Genomic DNA, 9,044 nt, shown 5'->3' with positions numbered 1-9,044 from the left:
GTGATGTAGGGGTGGGGAAAGCTCAAGGTTTGTCTCCCAGCACAGGACACAGTGCCTAGTTCAGAAGAGTTAATCCATATCAGCACAATGTCATGGGAGTGGGGGTCCCTCGTGGTAAAGAAGAGCAGTGGTGACTTCTTTTGGAGAACAACCATGGGACATCTGAACATCTTCGTGGAGTAAGCATGAAGTGTGCCCGACTTCCACAGAAAGGTTCCATTTATTCTTCTATCCATTCATCCAACTAATATCGTCGAGCACCTCTGAGCTAGGGGTTCCTCAGTAAGTCAAATAGACAAGGCAACGGGTCTGCTATACCTCAGAGTTCACTGGGCAAACGAATGAAGAGGATGGGATTGTCGATGGAGGGGCAGGGGGGAGGGTGTGAGAGGTGACTGAAAGGCGAGCTTCCTTGCCCAGTTGATGGGGGTCCCCTAGCTAACTCCTGTGTTGGAAGCTGCAGAATTGCAGCCAACTGGGCCAGTGGAAAAGCAGTGAGAGGTGGCAGGAAACTAGGCAGAAAAGCCTGAATTCCAAAGGTGGGCAGTGAAGCTACTGGCTTCCTGCTTGAGGGCCCTGTGGGGAGGGTGGCCCCCTTGGGCCCAAGTGTCAAGTGAAAGTGATTCTGCACAGACACACACACACACCCCGAGTCCCTGCACTCTACTACCTCAGCTAACTCGTCTGTGACCCTCTGGGGGCTGGGGACTGTATTATCCACCTTGGCACTCCCCTCTCCATTGTGCCTAGTATACAGTAGGCTTTTAATAAATGTTTCTTGACTTGAAGGCACCCTACGAGAGGAGATAACGACAAGGTCAATTGCTTTAGGAAGAGCCTGGAAAACCAAGCTGGGAGAAAGCCTGTTCAGGATTTCTTGGCCAGTCAGCTGCAAACCCCCAAATGGACTGAAACCTTACTAACCCCAGCCCACTGCCAAGGTCTAGTACCCTCTGTGGTCACTATGGGGCCAAACTGAGAAGTAAGAGGAAACCCTATAGGATATAGGAATTGAGGCCTTGCTAACAGGGCTGTTGTGAGGTGGGTCTCACTCGCTCTGGCCTGATCCACACAAAAAACAGAATTAGGCAGGGGCATCTTACAGTGCCCAAGGTGTCTGGGAGAGATGTACTATTTACTCCAAGGGCTGCATCCTATCCCATAATAATGCCATGCCTACTGTGCACCCACGCTGTCACAGCCCCTTAATACAGCATCATCTCTGGTCCTCACAAGGACCCTGTTAGCACCCTCGTTCCACATCTGAAAGTTGATGCAGGCATTCTTACCTGCAAGATGCAGACTCAGGGATATGCAACCTCAAGGCAGCCTTCACCTTGTGTCCTACGGAGGTGGGTTCCATGTGGCACCACTCATATAGACAACAACATGAGTGGTACCCCCTGGAGTAGTGCAAAGTAGTGGCTTTGCCTTCCAGGTAAGAATTTCTATCCCCATTTCATGAACATGAAAACTTAGGTTCCCGGGGAGGTTAGGTAACATGTCCCAAGCTACCTAGCTAGCAAGCAGCAGAGGCCAGACTCAACCTCAAATGAGTCTAGTGTCAAAGGCTGTTCTCTTTTGACTCCATCCTTCTCTCAGCCTCCTCTCCATGCCAACCTACCCTGGAAGGATGAATGCAGATATTATGTTAATGGCATCTGTCATGTCCCTGACTTATCACGGGACATCCATGATGAGCCAGATGCCAGCTGATGGGCAAAGATGTGAGTGATGGAAAACAAGCACGTGAGTGATGGAAGCTCAGCTCTTGCCAGGAAATGAGGATGAAAAATCTCTTGACCGAACCTAGTGTCTGATGCTGCCATTTCTCTCTCCCAGAGAGATAGTCACCATCCTGCCCTAGGAGGTTGAGGATGGGAGCAGCGCCAGGCCCTCTGAGAGAGACCTTTGCCAGGGGCTTATAGGTGGAGGGAGGACCCAACATCAGCCCACAGCCAGTCCCACCCTCAGAACTGGACTCCTGATAGACTCCTGGCTAGGGGGCTGTCTCTGAGCTTTGGGGTGTCATTAGTAATGATCCACAGCTGCCCAACTTAGTCCAGACCCAGACTCAAGACATTTGTGGGCCTAGTGGGGAGCCCTACAGGGAAAGGCTGGCCCCAGAGCTTAGGCTAGGGGTGGGGGGAGTGAAGCATACCCTTTCAGAGGCATTTAGCTCATTCACATTGGATCCAAATGCTGAGTCTGTTGCCTCACAGCTCTGTGGCTTTGAGCCAATCATTGAACTTCTCTCTTAGCTTCTATTGCTTTACCTAAAACAGCCTGATACTGGACTTGTGAGCATTCCCTGACCCCTGAGTTAGCGTAGGGGTCAAGAGCATGGACTCTAGAGCCAGACTGCCTGGGTTCAGACTCCTGCTCTATCACTTGTTTGGTGACCATGGGAAAGTTACCCAACTTCTGTCTTCTGTGCCTCAGTTTCCTCACCCATAAAATGGGGATAGTGGTAGTGTCTACCCCTCAGAAGTGTCACAAAGATTAGAAATATACAGTGCTGTAAAAAGCGAATAAAACTATACCATGAGTGTACAAAAAAAGGCTACAAAACTGGGTTCCTTGAGCATTGGTTATTATCTCCATCATGCAGAAGGACACTATACTGGGCAGTGGCAATAGGGTAGGCAACAAGACAAATCTAGTCCCAGCATTCACAGGATTTGGGCCAGTGATTGAAGAAGGTGATGTCTGTAAACCATTTAGCATGGTGCCTGGCCCTGGGGACTGAATCCGTCATGGCTCTTACTACTGTTAATAATGGATGCCAGACCTCTTATCACGTTTAATCCACTCAACTTCTCTGAGAGGTCAGGAGTTCTGTCCCCCTTGTCAAGATTAGGGATAAGGGAGGATGACATCGCCCTCTTTTTCCTTGGTGCTGGTCATGTTTAGCACCAGCTACAGCCAAGCCATTCTCCCTTGCTAGCTGCCTCCCAGAGTCCCTACCCAGCCATCAGCAGCAATTTTTGGAGGGAGGAGGGTGGAAAATGCAAGGAAGAGAAAGGATCTGTGTTAGAATCAATAATCCCATTATGAATCTGTCACCCATGAATGTCTTTCACTTTTTTTAATGCTCTGGTGTATTTTGGGCTTACCCCTTGAGGGTAAACCTTATCTTTTCTTGTTCTAGACAATTCTCCTGAGAGAGTCCGGAGCGTCCCAAAGGCCCTGCTCTCTCACCCTCTTGTCATCAGACGTTGCACCAGATACTCCATTCCCTTTGTTCAGTAAAGGGGCTGACCCTAGGAGAAAAACAAGGGGGATTCTGACTCACGTTTAACTTGCACACAATGAACACTTATTAAGTTCTGGACTTTTTGGCATTGTCTCAATGAATCCTCCCAACTACCCTGAAAGAAGTGTACCATTTTTCAAATGAGGAAGCAACGTCAGGGAGACTAGATGACCACCCCAGGAACACGCAGCTGCCAAGGGCCACACAGAGTCCAAATCTGCTGCATTCTTCTTTTCTTGAAGATGGAATCAGAGCCTCAAGCAAAGGAAGGGACCTTGGATATGGGGAGGCAAATGATGCCCCACTGTGCTTGGGCAACCATCCTCCGCCACCAAGAATCAGGGAGAAGAAAGGAAGGGGCACCAGAAGGGGTTGAGAAGAGCCGCTGAAGGCAAGGCTGGTGAGTCCTCAGAACCCAGACCTGCTAAGAGCATCTTACCCTAAACACCTGACCTGTTTCCTTCTCCTAGTTCTCTAGGGAATAATCCATCCCTTTGCACTTTTCTTGGAGGGCCCCAGGAGTGGGAAGGAAGGAGCAGACTCTTGGCAATGCCTTCAAGCCAGCCTTGTAGAAGGCCCTGACTTCTGTCAGTCACCTTCCAGGTGCCACCTATAGCTCCCCCAAGGATCTCATCCCAGAAGAACACCACCCACCAGGTTTCAGCTGCCCACACCCCATGGGCACTCCTTCCCTCAGCATTAACCCTTCCTTAGCCTCTCAAGGGAAAAGAAAAACATCCCACATGTGTTGTCCTTGTCTCTTGCCCCGTGTTCAGCCATGGAGAAAGCAGCCTTAGAGGACTTACTCCATTACCAGCCTGCTGTGTGCCTCCGGGCTCTGTCTCAGCTTCCCTTCAGTCTCAGGTGGTGGAATGACCACATCCCTGATGCCCCAAGAGAGCTTTTGTTCTGTTTTACCCCACAGGACTGTTCTAAGACAATTCAGTCAAGGATCTTCAACAAGTATTATTGAGCACCTAATGTGCCAGAGACTGTTCTTGTTGCTGGGGGAAAAGAAAACAAAGCCCTGGGGCCGGCCCCATGGCCAAGTGGTTAGGTTCACGTGCTCCACTTTGGCGGCCCAGGGTTCGGATCCTGGGCGCGGACATGGCACCGCTCATCAGGCCATGCTGAGGCGGCGTCCCACATAGCACAACCAAAGGCACTCACAACTAGAATATACAACCATGTACTGGGGGGTTTTGGGGAGAAGAGGGGGAAAAAAAGAAGATTGGCAACAGATGTTAGCGCAGGTGCCAATCTTAAAAAAAAAAAAAGGAAAGCAAAGCCCCTGTTCTCATGGAATTTAGGTTCTAGTTGTGCAAGATGGTTAACGAACAGGCTAGTAAATAAACAGGATAATTTAAGAAGGTGAAAGTGCTAAGGCAAAAAGAAAGCTGGTGAGGGGTTACAGACTGATGGTGGGAGGGGCCTCTTTTGGATGCAGGACCGGAAGGACTTTCGAGGAGTCAGTGTGTGGGCAGAGACCTGAGCAGTGAGAAGCCAGCCATGTGGGGGGCTGGGGCAGCTGGTGGGGTGAGGGGGACAGCAGATGTCCACGTCCTGGGGAGGAGCCAGGGAGGTGTTTCTGAGGAACAGCGAGGAGGTGAGGGAGGACTGAGGTCAGGGGAGCCTTCGAGAGGAGCTCAGCAGGGTCGGTGGGGTCAAGGCCTGTGGGGCCTTGTGGGCCAGGGTCAGGACTGGGTGTTACCCCAGCATGAAGGGAAGCTGCTGGCAGTTATGAACAGGGAGTCCAGTCAGGAGGCGACCGTGTGGTTCAGGTCAGAGACAGCAGTGGTCGGTTTAAGGGTTGAAGGTGGCAGTGGAGACGTAAAGAAGAGGATGGGTTTGGGATCAGTACAAAAAAAATTTGAAAGCAGTGAGCACTCTCCCAAGGCAGAGTGCAATTCTCAGAGCTGAGAGATCCTGGAGCCCAGAAGTCTCTCTGATGGCTGCTTCTATGTTCTCCTCACTGAGTCTCAGCAGCCCCCACACCAGGTCCAAGGCTTCTCCCATGGGATCTGCAGGAAGCCTGGCTTAAGGGCCTCTGTGGTCTTTCTCCCTCCATATGCCTGGAAGTTCAGCCTTGATGTTTAGCAAAATCAGGGGTGAGGCTCAGATCCCAGCAAGTCCTGATGATCAGTGGAGCAGCCTGTGGCAGCCATTAATATTAAGATGTTGTAAGTGGGTGGAAAGGCAGGAGGGCCTGGAGGAGGAGCACGAGAGGGAGGCACTGGGCATATGTCCTGGAGGATGGCTCTACCGGAGACCCAGGAGGCAGGTGAGAGTAAGGAAACCACGGCAATCCTGCAGTCGGGGTGCAGAGGCACCACGAAGGTCTGAGCCCACTAAGAAATTTCCAGATTCCTTACTTATTGGCCTTTATTGGTGGGAAGCTTGGTCTTGCCAGTTGCATGACCTTGGACAAGTTACTTCACTTCTCTGAGCTTCCATTTTATCACGCATGAAATGAGTTGTTCTGAGGGGCTGGTCCCATGGCTGAGTGGTTAAGTTCGCGCACTCTGCTTCGGTGGCCCAGGGTTTTGCTGGTTTGAATCCTGGGCGTGGACACGGCACTGCTCATCGGGCTATGCTGAGGTGGCGTCCCACACGCCACAGCTAGAGGGACCCACAACTAAAAATATGCAACTGTGTACTGGGGGGGTTGGGGAGAAAAAGAAAAAATAAAATAAAATCTTTAAAAAAAATGAGTTGTTGTGAGGTTTACATGAAATAACATCTACAAAGTTCTACACTAGACATTTAGTATTTTGTGGGCTGTCCAACATCTGAACCTGATATTTATTTGGGAGAATTACCTAACTTATGAGTCTTAGTGGAAGAGAGAGCTCCGATTCTGCAATGAAACTGGAAATGCCAGACACTTCCTTTCCCAGCTTCTCTTGCAGCTAAACATGGCTGTGTGACCTGGGCTCCACCAATCAGAAGCAATCACCCTGACTTTGACTTGGGAGCCAGTGACACAGGACAGCAAGAACCGTGGGAGAGTCTCCTCTGCCTGCAGCGATGGTCACTGCAAGACCAAGCTGCAGGTGACAGGTTAGCAGCAGAACTCCTTGCCCAGGGTTGTTGGTGGCAGCAGTGGGAGCCCCAGCATCTGGGGTCCAGTGGAGGTGACAGTAACTGCAGTGGCTTCTTCAGCAGACCAGTATTGTGATGAGCTTTTGGGCATTGATTCTAGTCTCCAAATCTCCTGCAGAATCTCCTTGCTGCTACTCAGTATCTTTCTAGTAAATTCCTTTTTGAGTCAAATGAGATAGAGTTGTTTATAACCCAAAACCCAACTGTCACAAGATGTGAATATAATACCTAACTCTTACTCCCCAGTGCAATCCACCTGGGAACCTTAATTTCCCTTAATAATCTAATTTGGGCCAAATCTGAGCTATGATTAATTTGAAGTTATAAACAGAAGGGCCTCGGAGAGAGATCTCTTCAAAATCTTGGTCTATGGGTATGGCTGAGACTGATGGCTGCCTGCTTGATTTCCATTCTCTCCTTCTTCCTTAGTATCAAAATTCTAATTTTATTCAGAGTGGAAATGTCTGTAGATAAAAGACTACATTTCCCAGCCTCCTTTGCAGCTGGGAGGGTCCCTTTGATAAATTTCTAGCCAATGAGACACAAGCAGAAATCTTAAGACATTTAGCACACACCCTTTTTGCTCTTTCCACCTTTCCTCTAGCTTTCTATCTGGAACACAGATGTGACGGCTAGTGCTTCAGCAGTTGTTTTAGAGTATAAGGTGACCTGAAGGCTGGAAGCCAACATAAGGAGAGTGGAGTGAAGGAGTCCAGGTGCCTGAAGACTAGGAACCACCATATCAGCCCTGGACTGCCCCAAAGAGCTTTTTCCACAGGGGGAGAAATAAATTTCCATCTTCCACCAGCATCTAAACCACAGGCCTCTGGTCTCTGTTACTAGAGGCCATAAGTGATTCCTCATCGATGCCACAGAGAAACATTTGAAATCAAATCTTTTGACCTGGGGGAAAATTGAAGGGCTTGCCATCACAGCAGAGATCTGGTTTACCCTCAAGTCCTGACAGCTGGAAAACTCTCTTGGATCTGTCTCTCCTCTCCAACCTCATAGAACTTGGTGCTCACTTGATCCTCTTCTTTTCCCTGACATCTAGACAGCCTTCTCCGGTGTCTTGAGTCGTGGCCCCTAGAATGACTTTTGCTGTGGTCTAGGTGCCTCCAACTGGACTTTGCTGCAGGGAAGCCCCTTCCTTTTTGGCTCTGGTGCTTTTCCATGATGCCCGGCATTCTCCCGGGGACAGCTGCAGACCTGGCTCTGCTCCTGTGTCCAGTACATCCCTGTGCACCATGGGGTGAGTCTTCTAGCTTCTCTGTGCCTCAGTTCCTTCACCTGAAACATGGAGATGGTGATGCCTGTCATGGCTTGCTCGGAGAGCTCCCAGAGGAAAACACAGAGAAGGACCACATAGAAGTCTGGGAATCTTTTTTTCTGGTTACAAATGATGGCTCGGAATACATCGACCATCTCATTTGCAAGCTTTCGTTATTTTTTCTACTTTGTACTTGTCCACAATTGCAACTCATCTGCCCACCTTTCTCACTCTTCAGTCTTTTAAGATCCACCCTAGATTTATATCTGTTGACTTGGTATTTTACTGTATATCATTCACATGTAGCTAGCATTTATTTATGGAGATTTACAGCCACCTCTGGCAAACTCAGTTAACATTTATTGAGTGCTCAGCACTGTACATGGATTATCTTATTCAATACACACAAAGAAACCTGTCAGATGGGTGTCTCTGTTACCTTCTTTTTACAATGAGGAAACTGAGTCAGAGTTTGGTTATGACAAGGCAGCTAGTGAATTGTGCAGTCAGCATTTGAAACCAAGTGAATTAGGTTTTGTGGCAATAAGACTGTGTCAGTTCAAGTGCTCTAAGGAAGCAGATGCTGAGACAGAGTTAGGAGTGCAAGTGGTTTATGGGGGGAGGGGGTAACACCTGTGAAAGGTAAAGTCGGGGAGAGCAGGACTGGGCAGGCAGCCTCAGACCGCACAGCGCAGATCTGACAGAGTCTCGGCCTATCTAACAAGGAGCTCAGGAGGCAAGGATTGCCCAGTAAAGGAGCCTTGAGTTGGGCAGAAATGGCTGGGCCCTAGTCCACCCCTCCACGCTCAGTCACTCAAACACTGTCAGGGGTGATTGTAACTAATAATACTGTATTATATACTTGGATGTTACTAAGAAAGTAGACCTTAAATGTTCTCACCACAAAAAAGAAATGGTGACTATGTGACAGGATGGAGATGGTAGTTAATGCTATGGTGTAATCATTTTGCCATTATAAATGTATCAAATCAACACGTTGTACATCTTAAACTGACACACTGTTCTATGTCAATTATATCTCAATACAGCTGGAAAAAAAATACTGTAGTGGGTCTCGAAGCGGCTGCAGCTGGAGACGGTCTGCTCACTGCGCTCTTGCGCCTGAATAGCAGGTTCTTCCTTGAAGGGACATCCAAGCAGCGCAACTCCACGGCTTCTGCAAATATGATGTAACAAACGATCTTCACATCTCGGGGGATTCATCTTTCGCTCAGGGTCCCAGGGTCCAGGCACAGCTTGGCTTGGCTGTGAACTGTGGGTTGGTTCCAGGTCTGCTTCATACATCTCGCTCTGAGACCAGCGGCACGTGCTCTTTACCTGGCGGAGGTCAGAATGAGCTGAGAGCGCCAAACCACACAAGCCTGTTTAAAGCCTCGCTTGAGTCGTGTCTTCTTA

Source organism: Equus przewalskii, chromosome 25, assembly GCF_037783145.1.
Source record: "Equus przewalskii isolate Varuska chromosome 25, EquPr2, whole genome shotgun sequence".
Lineage (NCBI taxonomy): Eukaryota > Metazoa > Chordata > Mammalia > Perissodactyla > Equidae > Equus > Equus przewalskii.
The sequence above is the reverse complement of the archived record's forward strand: the minus strand, read 5'-3'. Positions refer to the sequence as shown.